We start from the raw sequence: 18,996 nt of genomic DNA on the forward strand, positions 1-18,996 counted from the left end.
AAAAAAAAAAAAATTGGACTAGGAATGTAGCTCAGAGTAGAATGTCCCTGGATTCAATCTCCAGTAACACACACACACACACACACACACACACACACACACACACTGATAAAAATGAAAAAAAATATTTTCTATCGCGTCCCTAAGGCTCTGACCAACAGAGCCTAGGGAAGAAACAAACGAACGCCGACTCTGTTGATGATGCTTCCTCTTTTATGCTTCTCTCTCTCTCTCTCTCCAGTCAATGCGCACAACAGGCAAATATATATCAGTCTCATAACCCCTCCCTCATCACTCCACCAACCCCAAGCTTCCCGCAGCTAGGGCATGCGCATTTCTAACCCTCTCATAGGCGGGCTGGTGGTAGCACGAGGCGCTGTGTCACTGATCATCCGTAGGGCGCCTGATAGGGCTCACTGCGCAGGCTCAGGGCACCGCCAGCCTCGTGAGCCTCGTGACTTGGCTGCAAGCCTAGGCGCCATCTTGAGTCCACACTGGCAACAAGCCTGGGTGCCATCTCGGTCCAGCTGAGTGGGCCCCGACAATTTTCTTTATCCCTTTTTGTACTAAAGATTGAACCCAGGGTTATTCTACCTCTGAGCTATATTCCCAGACTTTTTCTATTTTTTGTTTTGAAGTAGGGCCCCATTAAGTGGCTGAGGCTGGCTTCAAACCTGTAATTCTTCTCTCTCAGCCTCGTAAGTACTGGGATTGCAGGTGCATGTCACCATGCTGGGCTATACATTTTAAATTATTCTGCAAAATGAACCTTTTCAGATTTCAAAAAGTGCTTCAATTCATCATGTTCTAAACTTGATAACTAAATGTCACCCTTCCCATGACTTTGATCAGGTGATCTTTTTCCCATTTTTACATTTCTTCTCCAAATCTTTCAAAACTAAAAAATGTGGTTCATTGCCAAAGTTACACCATCTGTTTCCAATTCCAACCATGACCCAATGAAAGAGAGCCCTTGAAAAAGAGACTCCAGCTCTCCACACTTCAAACCACTCACCTTTAAAAGAGGGCAGTAATCCTCAGCAACTTAGTGAGAGCCTGTTCCCCCCTCCAAAATAAAAAAGGGCTGGAGGTATAGCTTTGAGATTGAATGCCCCAGGGTTCAATCCCCAGTACCAAATATATATATAACAAAATTATATATATGGCAGTAATGACAGGCTATACATAGTAGATATGTATAGATATATAGATATAACAGTAATAACAAGAAGGTGGTGGTGGAACCCGTGTGGAGACCTGTCATGCTTGGAGAGCAGCACCAGTAGCATCATCATTCACAACATATTAACCTTTACTATCAATGTTAGTCTCTTTTTTGGGGGGGGGGGGAGGATGGTACTGGTGTCCCTGGAAACCCTTTTACCTCCGGGCTACACTCCCAGACTTATTTTATATTTTTATTTGGAAACAGGGTCTCTTAAACCAGTGCGGCTGGCTTTGAACCTGTGTGATCCTCCTGCCTCCACCTCCCAAGCGCGGGGATTACAAGCCTGTGCCACCACGCCCAGCTAATGTTAGCCTCTTTCATCTGATCTCAAATGGGTATTATTTACTGGGAGATAAATCCCTTCCACTAATTCACTTTTATCTATTATTACCATAATTTAGACTGTATAGACTCAAAATATATTTTAAATGTATTGACTATATTTTAGATATAGTCAATCATTTGAAAGTCAAATGAAACAGAGAGCTGATGAACAGACCAGACAACAGCCAGGAAGAGGGTAGTAGAGGGTATGTACTACCAAAGGCCAGAGGGTTGGAGAAGAGCCCTGGAAGTCTGAATACAGTATTGCTAGACAAGAAGTCCCCAGTTTCTGATAGCCCCTCTAATTGAACAGTGGATGTTTTGTTTTGTCTCCTTTTAAGAATCCAAGAATGGCTCAGAAAAATGTTGCATTTCATTGTATTACAATATTGTTTACTAAGCAAAATGGTTGCTGATGACTGACCAGATAACACTAGAAGTTACCAGAAAAACCCTGTCCTCCAAGGTCCAGAAATTTTTTTTTCTTATAATTCACAAATATTTCACTATATTAGAAAATTTATTTCTTCTTCTAATTTTTCCCTCTCTCTCTTGGGTTTATTAATCTTCTGTAGACAAGAGTATAGTTTCTCCATGTGTTGTCAAGATGGTGGGGACAGCAGCCACTAAAACTTCTGCCCAGATATATTAAAAAATGTACACCCTTGCCGGGCGTGGTGGCGCATGATTGTAACCCCTCCACTTGGGAGGCAGAGACAGAAGGATCGCGCAGGTTCAAAACCAGCCTCGCTGGCTTAAGAGACCCTGTTTCCAAATAAAATATAAAATGGGTCTGGAAGTGTAGCCTGGAGATAGAAAGCCCCTGGGTTCTATATCTAATACCACAGACAAAAAAAAAAAAGTAACACCCTCATGTGCATATCTTTTACAGCTGTCAAAGTAATCACACTTATATTATTTCATGTAATCTTCACAACAACCAACAGGAGGTAAAGGTCTATTGCTCCAACAAATGAAGAAATCAAAGCAGATAGATGATTTCTCTAATTTACAATGTCATTGCTTTTTCTAGTGCAGCATGTACCCAAGATAGACACTGGCATTACTTCCAGGAGGCACCCATGTACTTCAAAGTGTCACTGTTTCTCACCTCTGTTTCATTTCATCTTGCTGGCAGTGTTTCTTGGCCTGGATTTTAACCCAATGCCAGAGTTCCAAAGTAAGATTGTCAGGGGTTATGACCTTCCAGTTTATCTTTAGTTACGCCCATTCATCTTCTCTAGTGAAGGATGAGAATAGAACCCAAAATAACAATAACAATGATAACAATAAGTACAGTACTTTCTCCCCTTGTCCACGGGGGATATGTTCCAACCTCCACCCCTATATATGCCTGAACCTTAGATAGTACCAAATCCCACGTACTATCAAAATTATCATCGCAGAATCTGATAACTGAGAAGGCTACCAAGTAACTAACGTGCAGGTAATGTATACAGCATGGATATGCAAGACGAAGGGATGGTTGACATTTCAGGCAGACAAAGAGGGATTGTGCAAGATTTCATTTATACTACCCAGAATAGTGTGCAATTTAAAAGCTATGAATAGTTTATTTCTGAGATTTCACATTTAATATTTTCAAGCTGCAATTGACCAGATGTAACTAAAACTGCAAAAAATTAAGCCATGTCTGAGGAAGAACTATTATAATAGCAGATGTCAGGCAGCATGATGATAGTCCATATATTATAGTTTTCCTTGTAACAACTCTACAAGTTATTGGTATTCTTATTTTATACATGAGGAAATAGACTTGGCCAGGAGCTAAATCTTCTGTAGGGCCACAGAGCAAACAGTGATGATACTGAAACTGAAAGCTACCTTCAGCTCTACTCAAAGTCCACCCACTTTTTATGATAGCACACTGCTTTAAATTTCTAAATTTCCCATATTAAGTGTGATGCCTACCACAAGTCTGTTACTCATCAAAAGTATGTTAACTATTTTAAGGCATGTTCTCTCTGCCCATCTTAAAGAGCTCAGTTTTCTTACTTGATGCTAAATCCCAGTTTTCTCCTGGCTGCTCACTGACACTTCTCTTAATTTAATGGACTGGAGGAGTTGGCCTTATATATGCTCACTGCTGCCTCTAAACAGTTGCCTGAGCTAGGGGTGATATCTGTAATCCCAGTATTTGAGAGGCTAAAACAGGAAGGTCATAAGTTCAAGACCAGCCTCAGTAAGATAGTGATGCTTTCAGTGCTTAGTGAGACCGTTTCAAAGAAAAAAGGGGGAAGGCTGTCTTCTATGTCTCTCTATGTCACCACCATCTGGTGGCCTCCAGGACATATTACAAAGTCATTTAGTAACTTCAGAATCCAAAACACAACCCTCTATTGCCCTACACCTGCAATTTTGTTTTTCTTGAGCTTCTCAATGTGAAATGATTACATCTGACCCACTCCTGCACTCTGCATCCAATAGTCTCTTCAAACTGGCTCACCTTCAAGATTTTGAATTTTTGATATTGAAGAATCTGGAAAAAGCAAACTTTTCCTGAAGTACAGGGAAAGTTTGTATATTTCTGATTTTTTTCATGGTTTATCTTTTAAAAATTTTTTTACTTCCGGGAAGATGGCGACCGAGAAAAGCGGGGCTTAAGAGCCCCGCTAACAACAAATCTCCACTACCACAAAATCAGCGCCTTTCATAGCCAGAAAACACCATCACCAGTGAAACAAAAAATCACCAGGCTCCAGAGAGAAAGCAGACTGAGAACAGAGCCACAGAGGAGATAACCGGCCTTGCGCCCGAGGACGCGGCAGACGCGGCAGCAGCGCCATACTGCCGGCGGCAGCGGGGAGTTCACCGGACGGCTACAGCAAGCCGAGGTGAGCCACTGCGGAACAGCCAGGCGGGATTTCTCCAAGCAGAGAGCGTCTAAAGCTCCCAGTGGCTGAGCTCAGCACACGCTGCAGGGATTCAGAGTCGAAATCAAAACCAAGAAGAAAACGCCAGCCCCATAGCCGAGGGTGTAGCAGCGGCGCCATATTGCCACCGGCGGCAGCAGCAGCAAATTCAGCGAGGCCAGTACAGCTACATCTGCGAACTCAAGAACAGTGAGTCAAATTGCGGGCCACAGAGGAGAAATCCCAGTACTGTACTCCCTGGGACTTGACCCAGTGGGGGAGGGGCGGTGGCAGAGATATCACACCATAGGAGAACGTGCAACCTGGCACCCTCCACAGTCTAAAGCAGCCTCTATCGACTCTCTGGGTCGGAGACTCTGTGATAAAACCCAGTAAAGGAGTAGTGGGGTCTGAGATACTACTGACTCGAGATCCAGAACACCTTAAGTGAAGTCATAGTGACCCAAGGGAAGAACCCAGAGAAGGCACAAATATCCGAAATCATGGGAAAGAGGAATAATACTGGAGCAATGAATGCACACAACCCCACAACATCAGAACCCGATAAAACTGAAAATCAGAGATTTCTAGAAGATCAAATCAGGAAAATAACTGTAGAAATAATAGAGGTGCTTCGAAAAGAACTCAGAGAGAGCCAAAAAGAGATAAAGGATGCAATTAATGAAGTAAAGGCCTCAATTCAAAGCACAAACAACCGATTAGAACACATGGAGAACAGAATCTCACTCTTAGAAGATGAGCAATCCAAAAATGAACGCATAGTTTCTAATCTAGAAAAAAATATCCGACAGCAGGAATCTGATATTGAAGAAATATGGGCCCATTTTAAGAGAGCTAACCTAAGAATAATTGGAATAGAGGAGGGAAAAGAAAGTGAAACCAAAGGGATCAACAATCTCTTCAAGGAAGTAATAGCAGAAAATTTTCCAGACATCGAGCAAGAGGCAGATACACAGGTCCAGGAAACTTATAGAACTTCCTTTAGACAGGATTGGAGAAGAGGATCCCCACGCCACATAATTGTCAAAATGACCAATGTGGAAGCCAAGCAGAGAATCTTAAAGGCAACAAAAGCAAAGGGCCAAGTGACATTCAGAGGCAAACCAATTAGAATCACTCCAGACTTCCCAAACCAAGTCATGAGAGCCAGAAGGGCTTGGAGTAACATATTCCAAACTCTGAAAGAAAACAACTTCCAGCCAAAAATTTCCTACCCAGCAAAACTTTCTATCAAATTAGATGGAGAAATAAGAAGCTTCCATGACAAACAGAAACTGAAGGAATTTATGTCTTCAAAACCAGCACTAGAGAAAATACTCAAAGAGATTAACTACAAAGAAGAAATAGGTAACACACACCGGAACTAGAGAAACAAGATTTTCCATCCAACAGACAACTAAGATTGGTTATCTGTGGAGATTCATTATTTATGTTAGTCTTTTACCTATCTCTAAAGGGTATTGTTTGCCTTTATTGTTGTTAATTTTTAGGATTTCTAGCTGGAATATTAATATACCTTCAGATATAGCAATTGGAAATATTTTATCCCATTCTATTAGTAACTGTTAACTCTGTTTACATTGTCTTTGGATATACAATATTTTTTTTATTTTTTAGGGAGTTTGTATACGCTTCTGTTGCCTGTGCCATTGAAATCATATCCAAGAAATCACTGCCAATTTCAATGTTGTGAGGTTTAATGACCCAGATTTTCTCCTAAAAGTTTATAGTCTTAAGATTTATATTTAGGTCTTTTATCTATTTTGAGTTAATATTTGTATATGGGATTAGGTAAGGGTCCAATTTTATTCTTTTCCATGTAATTATTATTTTTTAACAATATTTAGTTAAAAGATTAATATTCCCACCACCAAATGTTCGTGGAAACCTTGTCAAAAATAACTTGACAATATAGGGAAGAATTTAGCTCTAGGCTTGTATTTAACTCCAATGGTTTATATATCTGCCTTTAGAATAGTACTACACTGTTTCAATTATTGTAGCTTTATATGGTTTGAAATCAGAAAATATCTATCTTCTAGCTTTGTTCTTTTTCAAGATCGTTTTGGGTACCTAGAGTCCATATTCCATATTAGGATAGATTTTTTTTCTGAAAAATAAATATATAAATAAATGATAGTTTCACCTAAAAAATAGAAAAAAAATATTCTCTGGTAAGAAAGAAAGTAAAAAGAAATATTGAAATGTCATCTTTAAGTCATCAAAAGCTTGGTATCAGACAAATGAAACTGTTATATGAGATTACCATTTTTAATTTTTAGATAAATTGCCATAATACTAGATGTCAACTACTAAGCCAAGCATGGGAGGGAGGGATAGGGAGAGAATGGGGTGGGGATTGGGTGGGGGCTGACTGGGAAAAGTGTGCAAGTATGTCTACAAAAGTATGTATCCTACTATGATGTATGAATACAGTGCACCAATTAAAAAAAAAAGATACACTTCAACATTTTATATTAGAAAAAAAATAAAAAAGTATTAAAATGTAAAAAAAAAATTTTTATTGGTACATTGTAGTCATACATCTTAATGGGATACAAGACTTGTGTAGACATACATGCACATATCACCCAATTAGTCCCTATCCAATCACCACCCCATTTCCTCACCATTCCTCCTTCCCATGCTTGGCTTAGTGATTGACTTTGATATGATGAGTACATCATGTGCTTTAAAGAGTTTCCTTCTTCCCCCCTCCATCCTCTCAGTTAGGTTGCCTTATTTGTTCCTCTATTGGATCTCCTTCTTCATCCAGACTTCCTCCTGGTACTAATTTCTCCTTAGTTTTCACATAATCAGGAAAGCATCTGATTTCTTCTTTTTGTGTGAGTGTGTGTGGAACATATGGAAAATGGCATACACTCAGACCATGCTTGGTACCCTCCGCCATCCCTTTCCCCTCTCCAATAATGAGTATCCAGGTTAATCATGCTATATTTATATTTTTACACAAATTTGCATATTTCTTTTTTTTTTTTTGGTAGTACTGGGGATTAAACCCTTCTAACTCCGGGCTATACTCCCAGACCTATTTTATATTTTTATTGGAAACAGGGTCTCTTAAGCCAGCAAAGCTGACTTCGAACCTGCACAATCCTCCTGTCTCGCCTCCCAAGCTCAGGGATTACAAGCAAAATGTGCCATCACACCCAGAACATTTGCATATTTCTAAAGTTAGTTTTATGCTTAGAGAATAGACATCTCTAAGGTTTTGGGTTATGCTTAAGCGTATAAAATATCAGTCTTTTGGCTACTTTTTGTAGACTATGTTTGGTCCCATTGAAAAAGATGTTAAAATATTTTGCACAATCTACCAGATAAATAGTTATAGTTCAGTCTACCTCTTTTTCTATCTGGATTTAGGCTACAGTTTTTTGTTTGTTTGTTTGTTTGTTTGTTTGTTTGTTTGTTTTGTTGTTGCTGTACTGGGGACTAAACCCAGTGATATTCTACCTCTGAGCTATATCCCTAAGCCCTATTTTTTATTCTTTATTTTGAAACAGGGCCTCCCGAAATTGTGACGGGCCTTATTAAGTAGCTGAGGCTGGCCATGTACCTGCGATCTTCCTGTCTCAGCCTCCCAAGTACTGGGATTACAAGGGTGCACTGCCATGCCTGGCTAGGCTATTGTTTTAATGGGGTTCTAATCCCACACACACACAAGTACTTTCTGTGAAAAGAAAAAGAATAGATTAGGGGCAGAGGCCTGAAAGCAAATTTGAAGCACTCAGATCTATTGCTGACCAGCCCTATTTCTCAGGATTTAGGGGTGAAAGCCATTGTTTTTAATTCCCATTTCATATGGAAATGTTTGTTTTTTAAATGTTTCTTCCTGCTGAAAATAAATGTATTTTTAAAGAGAAAAACCAGAATCCTCTCTTGGTTCTGAGAAATCAGCAGTATGAGGCGGTATGACCATATCATAGCATGCCAATATGATAGCAATCAATCAATTTTTACCTCTCAGAAAAAAAAAATTTTTTTGGTCTTTCTATGTCCCTTCTCTGGCAACCTTATTCTTCACTTTCATTCCCAATCTCGCCCTTACTTTAACTAATCTTTCTCTTTCCACTCTTCCTTCAACAACCTCATAAACAATCCCCTGCCTCTCTTATACCATCCTTCTCCTATCTCTCTTTATCTCTCCTTATCTCTCTTATCTCTCTTTGCTCCACTACAAATATCCCCAATCTTCCATAACCTACAAGATCTTTCCCAGGAGTCTTATTAAATTCAGAATATTCCTCATGTCTCAATTTACTACTTGTTGATGCACTTGAAACTTACATTTTTAGTAAATCCACATCTAGGAATTTGGCCTTATTGTAGAACTATCTAAAACACACACACACACACACACACACACACACACACACACACACACACCATTAATAAGTATATATATTAAAATGTAGTTAAGGATAGGAGTTCTGGATATTTCCTTAATAATGTTTCAAGTGTCAGGAATAACATCAAATACATCTTTGCAATTGCTTATCCAAATACAAAGCAATAGCCTTTAAATTTGGGATGGTAACTGCAGAGTCACTGAATTCTGTCTTCCTAAGTATTACAGTGAAAAGCCACCTTCAGCATTCCCAGGACTTCTGTGCCCATGCAGCATGAGGCAGTATCTTCAAACGTAGAACATATGAAGGACAGGCCTTAGTCAAGCATACTGGCACCTGCCTGTGATCTCAGTACTTGGGAGGCTGATACAAGAGGATTACAGGTTCGAGGACAGCCTCAGCTATGTCATAAAACTTAGTAACCAAACAAAACCCCGTTTCTAAACAAACAAACAAAAATTTTAAAAAGGGCTGGAGGTATAGCTTGGAGATGGAATACAAGAGTTCAATCCATAGCATCACAAAAAAAAGAAAAGAAAATCAGGCCTTTTGCTATTTTGTAGTCACATTTCTCCAAACCATGTTTTTTTTTTGTTTTTTTTTTACCACCTCTAACTTTAAAAAAGGTATGTACTCTCTAAGTTATAACTCAACCTTGAAAATAAGAATATATACAGTTATGCCAATAAAAATTTGTGCATGACTAATGTTTTATACATAAGCTTATTCACATTTGGGCAAGAATTCTTTTCAAAAGCAGAAAACGTAATTATGATTTTTAGTTCATCTTTGATGAGAAAGAAAATGTTTAAAATTCTTAAGTTTTTGAGAAAATATGAAATTTCATTTTATGACTCTTGTTAACTAGATAAGAAAAATAGATTCTGATATAAGATACAAAATTTCAATATTCTCATTGGAGCATATTTATGTGGATTTACTTATATTTGCTTATATTCAGAGATAAACGCATACCCAAGAATCCTTTGAATAAGGAATTCTTTATTTGGTTACTGTGAAACACCAGTTCCTTCAGGATAACATTAAATTCAAAAGAAGATTCAACTTTTTATCATTAAACATAAAACTCTTCTTCGGTTCACTGACCGTCAAATAAATATCTTCCACTCGAAGTGAACATCTCAGAACAGAGAAGAGCAAACTAGAAATGTCTGTTTTCTTAGACTTTAGTCCTCGCTCTGATTTTCCTCCAGGGGGCAGGAGGGAGCCAGCGAAGGACTCCAGCCTCGGGTCGCCCTAGTGGAATCCAGGGCCTGTCACTCCCAGACCTACTTTTTATTTTGAAACTGTCTTACTAAGTAGATGAGGCTGGAAAAGAACCTGTGATTCTCCTGTCTCAGCCTCCCAAGTACTGGGATTATAAACATGAGCCGCCATGCCTGCTCCCCCGCCCTGTTTTATTTTTAGCTGGCCTCCCTAAATTGACGAGTCTCATTACTTGCTGAGTCTCCTTGAACCTGCGTTTCACTTACATAAACTAGGACAATATATTTTACCTGAGCCTTAGATTTTCATGCATAAAATGAAGAAGAGGACTGACTTCGCAGTATTCCCAAAAGGACGAACTGATACAATGGACAGCCCATTACAGGTGCTCCATCAATACTTATTGCTATTATTATTATTATATTTATTCGCTTTAGGCTAGCTTTCCCATGATATGGTCACCAAACATAACTTACAGAATTTATATATATTTTAAGCACCTGATACATATTAGGGACAGTAAGTTATGACACTAAAAATACAATATAATCCCTCTTCTCCATACACTCACAGTAAACTGGGGGGAGGGGCAGATTAATAAATTATAAATAAAATAATACAAGACCAATATACAAAGTACTGCGAAAGCAGGAGGAATGGGGGATGTCATTGCTTCCCACAAGATTAAAGAACAGGAGAGGAGGCGACTAGTCACAGTTGGAGAATAAATATGTGGAAGAAACCGAGTTGGAAAGGAAAACGCCCATTTCCCAATACTCTGCCCACCCGGCAGCATTCTTAGGGCTGGGGACTTGGGCACGTGACCTGAACGCAGCCAATTAGATACTCCTCTGTAGGCCTTTGATCCCCCCCCCCCCCCCTGGGTTCGAGCTACACCTACTTACTGCTCTATTTTTTATTCTTTATTTTGAAACGGGGTCTCACTAAGTAACTGAGGCTGTCTGCGAACCGCGATCCTCCGGCTTGAGCCTCCTGGGTGCTGGGATTACAAGCGTACGCCACCACCCCCCGGTTCTAGGCCTTTAATTGAGAGAGATCAAGTTGCTGGAGGAGTCGGAGGATATTTTTGGCCCCCACAAGGGAGTCCAGAAGCCATTGGAGAGCTGGGGAGCGAGAGGAGCATCCAGGAGCCGCGCACACAATGGCGGGAGGAACCGAGTCCAAGCAGGCTGCTCCCCTGGGGGATCGCAGCTGTGTGCTCAGCTGTTTACCCTCCTAGCTTCCCAGCCTCCTTCCGAATCTGTACAATTCCTAAGAAACACAATATCCTTCCAGCAAATTACTTTTCTGCACATCTGAGAGGTTTTCTGTTCTCTTCCACTAAGAACCTCAATGGGTACCCTGGGTCATCCAGGGAAACTTTCCAGTCTCATAGGGAGTGTATCTCTGGGTTTCCTATTGACCTCTAATTGTCGCTTTCTTTTATGTTAACTAAGATGCTATTGTTATTATTATTATTATTATTATTATTATTATTATTATTTGTGGAAGGGGTACTGGGAATGGAACCCAGGGGCATTCTACCTCTGAGCTATACCCCCCAGCCCTATTTTTTATTCTTTATTTTGAACAGGGTCTAACTGAGTTGCAAAGGGATTAGTAGTAGCTGAGGCTGTCTGGGAACCGTGATCTTCCTGTCTCAGCCTCCCAAATGCTGAGATCACAAGTGTGTGACACCACGCCCAGCTTATCATCTTTTTCATTATAACAGACTTCTGGATTGTGACACTTTATCTTTGCAAAATGCATATTGAGGAGAGTACTGTTGAAACTTTCTTTTAGAAAAAGAATGTATAGCTCCTACTTACACACACACACACACACACACACACACACACACTCTTTATGATTCACTCTTTCCAGACAATACTCCCTTACTCTTTACTCTTCATTTTATGATAATCAATGAAGAAAATTATACCAGAAGATGCAAGGAAATGGAGAAATAATAAACCATTTACTGGATTCCTTTAGAAATCAACAACTCATCCCAACCTTTATTTTCTTCTTAATATTAGGTTGATCAAATTAAAATTTTGTTAAAATGGCAGATATCGGCAACTAGTTAGTCAAAATCTCCAGGTATGGGTACGCGATAGCCTGTGGAAAACTGCCATGGCTAGAGGATGAGCAGGTAAAAACTATTGAGCTGAACATGCTGAATACGCCAAGCCCTCTAGGAGTCTCTCTAGGACCACCAGGTAAGGAAACCACACTTTGGGAATCACTCATGTTAATACAGTTAAAAGAAAAATCCGGTACCCTGAACTGTTAAAAAAAAAAAAAATTAACTTGGCTTCACTAACTCTACAGCATAGAGTATGCAGGCAACAAATGCTAATAAGAACATTTGATTAAAAAATTTCTCTTCCATATCTGCAAATTTCTTCTTCCCATCCCCCCACCCACCCACCCACGTATCACTTCCCAGCTGTCCCCAGATTTTATTTTGTATGCACTTCAGCTAGGAGGTCAGAGTTAAGCCTACAGGAATGTGCCTCTCTATAGGCAGAAACCTGACTCCCTCTGGAAAAAGAAAAGGACTAGCAGATCTTGGGAAAACTGCAGTTGCTATCGCATGTACTGAGAGAGCTTTTGGAGTCAGTGGGTTTAAATGTTCTGTTTGTTGGAATGCCAGAAGGTTACTGCTCCCTGGAGAACAGAACCAGTTCCTCTAAGCCCCTCCCACTGACTCATGTGTTTGTGTGCTTGCAGCTGCTAAAAAAGATGGGAATTTAAAAGCTGCTGCACAGTGTAAAAGCAATAACCAAAACAGTGGCGATTTCCTCAGGTCCTGAATAGAAAATAACCTAACTGCCAGAGGTATGTGGTGGGGGAGGAACAAGAGCGACAGAGCTCTGGACTCTAGAATGGATACAGATGAAAGAAACAGGAAGGAAATCACAGATTCTCAGGGCTGGAAACTTGCTCTGTGACTTCACTAAAGGCAGCTTCATGAATGTAGCCCAACTATGTTTAGACTTTCTTTGACCTAGAATTAAATAGAAGTTAGTACTGATCATTTACCCACAATTACAATGTTCTAATCTCATTTTTTAGCAATGTTCAAAGAACTTTAAGAGTTGTTTTTCTTTTTATGGTACTGAAAATGGAACCCAGAGTCTTTCTAACTCCAGGCTACACTCCCAAACCTATTTAATATTTTATTGGGGTCTCACTAACTTGCTGAGAGCCTCACTAAGCTGACTTAGTAGCTGAGGCTGACTTGGAACCTGCGCGATCCTCCTGTTTCAGGCTCCCAAATACTGGGATTACAAGCATGCACCACCAAGCCCGGCTAAGAGTTGGTTTTTATTATTGTTGTTATTTGTAGTATTTCACTATCATTCCCATCCTATCAATATTCCAGTATTTTCCAGACTACAAGTATCTTAGATCTCAATACAAGTCTTTGAATGTAAAAGCCATGTTTCATTCAGAAGAGACCAGAAGGTTTTAAACCGGCACCTTTTTCTGGGACTGGGATTCTATTTCTATGGGGGCTTCATCCCCAATCCTTTCTCCAGAGTTTTCAAGTGTTCCCATCTCTCTCATCAAACAGCAAAGCCATCTATTTCACTTTCCAAAAAAAAAAAAAAAAAAGACAAAGGAGAGCCAGGTGTAGCGGTGTGCACTTGTAATCCCAGTATGTGAGAAGCTGAGACAGAAAGATCAAAAGTTCACTGCCAGCCTCAGCAACTTAGTGTGGCCCTCTGCAACTTAGTGAGACCCTGTTTTGGAATAAAAGAATAAAATAAAAACTGAGGGTGTAGCTCAGAGGTAGATGCTGCTGGGCTCCATCCCTATGACCACACAGGGAGGGAGGGAGGGAGGGAGGGAAGAGAGAGAGAGAGAAAGAGGAGAGAGAGAGAGAGAGAGAGAGAGGAGAGGAGAGGAGAGGAGAGGAGAGGAGAGGAGAGGAGAGGAGAGGAGAGGAGAGGAGAGGAGAGGAGAGGAGAGGAGAAGCTGAGCATGGTGGTACACACCTGCAATCCCAGTACTTGGGAGGCAAGACAGGAGGAGGATCACAGGTTAAAGGCCAGCCTCAGCGACTTATCAAAAACATCTTTCAAAATAAAATTTAAAAAGGGGTGGAGGTGTAGCTCAGAGCTAGAATACTTTTGGTTGAATACTTTTCAACCTCTAGTAGCACCCTTCTCCCAGAAAAAAAGAGAGAGAAAGGAAGAAAGAGACACACAAAAGGAAATGATGATGCTCATCACTCAAAAATCACTTAGTAATAGGACCTTTTGTTCAAAAGTTTGGTAGAGAATTGTTGAGAGGAAGCCATTCCTGAAAGCCCTCAAATCATATTGTTGAGATATATTATGAGTACAGTTCTCTCAAATGCTGAAACCCTTTCCAAAGGCTATTGTATTTGCTCCCTAAAACAGTTTGTGTAACACCCAAGTCAAAACCTTTCCCTTTGATCATCGTGGTCATGGTGTTTGTGGGAGGATGCTCTGCCGTAGAGAACACAGGATTCTGCCATAGTCTTTCTTCATTTGATATAAAAAGGGGTGTTATTTCTTAGGGTTGATTCATCCTAAAAGAGCACTTTAGAATTTCACTAACTGAATCTCTCTTTCTGTAATCTTGTCACCACCAACCTTGTTATTTTGCACGAATGTCTCTAATAATAATTTACAGACAACTTTGTTCAATTGTTTTTCTTTTAGATATTTTGCTTAGGTGGGTGTAGTCATCGATTCATTTTCTGCCAATTTATCAGTATATTTCTACAATGATCTGAAACTATTTATAAACTGTTTCACTTCCTGGAAAGATTTGCTGCTCCAGAGAAACTTCTAGAGTTTTAGAACATCACTTTTGATGCTGATCCTATTTTTTAGATTCTGGGGAAAATGTTCCCCAAACTGTTGTTTAAATAATCTTAGCTAAATTGCTTTTTTTAATCTCATAAAATCATGCCTCCTCAGCAAAACTGTAAACTTTTAGAGGCCAAAAATAAATTTAAAAAAAACAAAAAATAAGACATGCCTGGCATTCCTTTGCTTGTCTCTTCACCTAATTATCCTCAACATCACCCCTCCCCATGCCCACCAGAGCTCCAGGCACACAGTAGGAACACAGCCACATTTGGTAACAAGGACGAGCTAGATAATTCAGGATCTAAGGCTGTGTTTTCAGTGGCCAATATTTTTTGTCTATACAGACAAATGAAAATAGAGGTGTTAAAATAGCTTGGCCTGTGAAATACAAACTGACACTTGTCTCCTGGCAAAGAAATCTATAATTCTAGAGCTGGTGACAGAGATTGTGTTATTCAATTTCTAGAACACAGGAAAATAACACTCTGACTTGTCACTGAAGCAATACTTCTCAAGAAGCTGAGCCCGTTGCCCTTTAAACCTCCCGTGAAGATTCAGAGCAAATTTTCGTTTCACAATCTTTTGCCAGATGTACCATGCCATTTGAATTTTTATTTTACTTTGTATACTATTTATTTATTTATTTGCTCTATTGAGGACTGAACCCAGGGTGCTCTATCTCTGAGCTACATCCCCAGCGCCAGCCCTTTTTATTTTGCATTTTGAAATAGGGTTTCTCTGGGTTGCTGAGGTTGGCTTTGAACTTGTGATCCTCCTGCCTCAGCCTCCCTAGTTGCTGAGATCACCACCGCAATAGGCTCAACAATGTTGTGTGCCAATAGTGCTTGTGATATATGCTGTTATCACTTGTTAGGCATTATTCTGGGCATACATTTAAGAACTTTAACCTTAAATATTTCTTTAAAATTTAAAAGTACCCCTTTTAGAATGGCCTATATATCAGTACTCAGTGAGACAAGGTCTAAAAATTATAGATTTTTTGCTATCAAAATACAAATAAATCATTAGAATTAATGAATATTGGACAAGTTAAATCACTTTTTACCTCATCATAACTTTATGACCTAGGTTGGATCCTAACTTTGAGTTGTAACATGTAGGACATGCTTTGGCTCTCTTGAAAATATTAAAAGAGAATATGTAGTTGTATATAAAAGAGCATATGTGTATATATATTTATATTCAAGATTTTGTCGATACGCTCCTGTAAAAAGTATCTTTCTCACCTATATCCCAATTAGGTCCAGAGTCTTGTTAAGAAAACAAAAAACACATTATTTAGGGAAATAAAAACACCAACAAACTCTTACTGCATGCCAGTGTTCCAACCCCCCAACTACCCTGCCAACTTTCAATGATTAGACATATTTTATAAATGAAGAAACTGTATCACAGACAAGTTCATTTTCTCCAGCTCCCATGGCTAGTCTCTGAGAGAGCAACAACTGGCCAGCTGCAAAACCAGTGTTCTTTCCCAGACACCAGGCTTCTAAGAAGACACCACTAAAACCCACAGGCCAGGCAACTCCTTGCATAAAATTCTCTGACTCTACACAGTGTATACAAACAATTATTTGCGAGATCTTGTCTTGAAAGAATAAAGCCCATTTTTTTTCTATAATTATAAAATTAATATGTTTGTCACAAGCTAGTATATAAGCACTGTTTTATCCAAAGTGTGACTAAACAACTCACCCTTTAGAATGTATTCAATAAAAAGAGGGAAACAATAGCATTGTTAATGTACATTCAGTATTTCAACCTAAGCGTCTTATGTACCATAGACTGTACCAAGTGTCCTTTCTCAGTATATAATCATGGAATATGAAAGTTATAAGGAACAAATTATGCGGGGTGACCAATCCCCCAAGTCTTCCAGGAATTTGGGGCTTCCTAGGACAAGGAATGAGAAGTTTTTGAATTGGGTTTCCAGGGATATAGGACAGCCACCTTAGTACAGAGCTAACAGTGGGAAAGTACAAGGTAAAGCAGGACAAGTTGGCCACTCTACATAGCATCTAGTCTAATTCCTTCTTTTCACAGGTAAGAAAGCCAAGGTTTGTGGAAAAAAACACGCAGGTCAAATAGTTTTTGAACCATACCATTTCTATGCTTTTTCTCTTTGAGCCTTTAAACATACTCCTTCAGTTTCTGTGTACGTGGTAATTTCTCAGACTTAATCAAAAGTTTACTTGTCCATCATTCCCACTACCCACTGAGATTTATTTATCAGGCACCAAATTCTATGTTCCCTTAATATTTTCAGCATCTAGTCCAGTTTCTGACTCATGAAATGCAACTTGATCAATGCTGGCTGACCACTATTGAAGAGCTAGATTTTATTGCTTGGAGGATTAAGGTCTTTACTCAAGCTGTATTAGACAAGAGGGAAAATTGTATATACATATATGATGAAACTCTGGGAGCTGCACCAGGCAATATCTTTGCAGTTTTTGTCTGTATTTCCTAAATTCTGTGGAAAGAATGTATATTACATTACAGTGAATAATAAAAGATTTTTTAAGTAGAATAGTTATCAGTGTCTCGTGTTCCTTTGACTAACCAGGGGGATACTGACTCAGGTAGTAAAGACCATGCCATTGAATAATTACCTTCCAAGCTGTCCCAGTTGCCAGGGTTTCTGCTGATAGAACAACATAAGAGCCTATTATTCTCCAACCTCGTTCTTCACCTGTTGTCCTCACTAATTACTTATGGGAGAAGAAGAGGGCAATCAGTAAAGAGATGCCAATCTTTGCTTTATTACTATCTCAATAAGTACTCATTACTTCCTGCTTATATTAAGAACTGAACTGCCACTGTAATGCTTAAAATGAAAAGCCAGACATGGTGGCACACAGTTGTAATCCCAGTACTTGGGGAGGCTAAGACAGGAAGATTGCAGGTCTGTAGCCAGCCTTAGCAACTTGTGAGGCCCTCCGCATCTTAGTGAGACCCTGTTTTAAAATAAAGAATGCTGGGCGTGGTGGTGCACGCTTGTAATCCCCGCTCTTGGGAGGCGGAGACAGGAGGATCGTGCTGGTTCAGAGCCAGCCTCGCTGGCATAAGAGACCCTGTTTCCAAATAAAAAATTTTAAAAAATAGGTCTGGGAGTGTAGCCCAGAGTTAGAAGGGCTTCCAGGAACCCCAGTACCACAAATGAAAGAAAGAAAGAAAGAAAGAAAGAAAGAAAGAAAGAAAGAAAGAAAGAAAGAAAGAAAGAATAAAAGTCAGGCATGGTGGTACATGCTTGTAATCCCCGCCCTTGGGAGGCTGAGACAGGAGGATCGCACAGGTTCGAAGCCAGCCTCAGCTACTTAGTGAAGCTCTCAGCAACTTAGTGAGACCCTGTTTCCAAATAAAAATATAAAATAGGTCTGGGAGTATAGCCTAGAGGTAGAAAGCCTCTGGATTTCACCCCCAGTACCACCAAAAAAAAAAAAAAAAAAAGAATAAAAAATCGAGCTGGGGGTAGAGATAAGAGGTAGAATGCTGCTGGGTTCAATCCCCAGTAACACACACACACACAAACATACACACACACACACACACACACACACACACACTCATACAGCATGTGAGGTCTGAGATTTCAAAACCAAGTATATTTCTCCAACGGTATTGCATCTCTACATTTGCCAAAATGTTCATGGTTTGACTTTGTGCTGCTGAATTATGTTCTTCCATTTTAGAAAGAGGAGAAGCATGTTCCAGAACTAATTAAGAACTTACTCAGTAAACACCCTAGTTTCCAAATAACTTTCTGACACCAAGGAGCTTTCTTTGATCAGCAGAAACGGTATATTATATTCACTCTAAATCTTTAAATAGGAGTCACTGCCAAGAAATTTCAACAGAGACGAAAATACCAGAATTTTGAAGTTGACCCACAACTGCTTCTTTATTCCACACAGTGCACTGAAATCCAAAAAGCCCAATTCATTATTACTGAATTTTGCCAGTGCTTCCATAGCCACTTAAAAATCTCCTTCATTACCCCCACCCCGAAACTTACAAGGTACCATTGTCCTATAATTTGAAACTATACTCTGGAATTATTTTATTAGAGTGCAAAAGTA

This window comes from Muscardinus avellanarius (genome assembly GCF_963383645.1).
Source record: "Muscardinus avellanarius genome assembly, chromosome: 5".
In the NCBI taxonomy this organism is placed as follows: Eukaryota; Metazoa; Chordata; class Mammalia; order Rodentia; family Gliridae; genus Muscardinus; species Muscardinus avellanarius.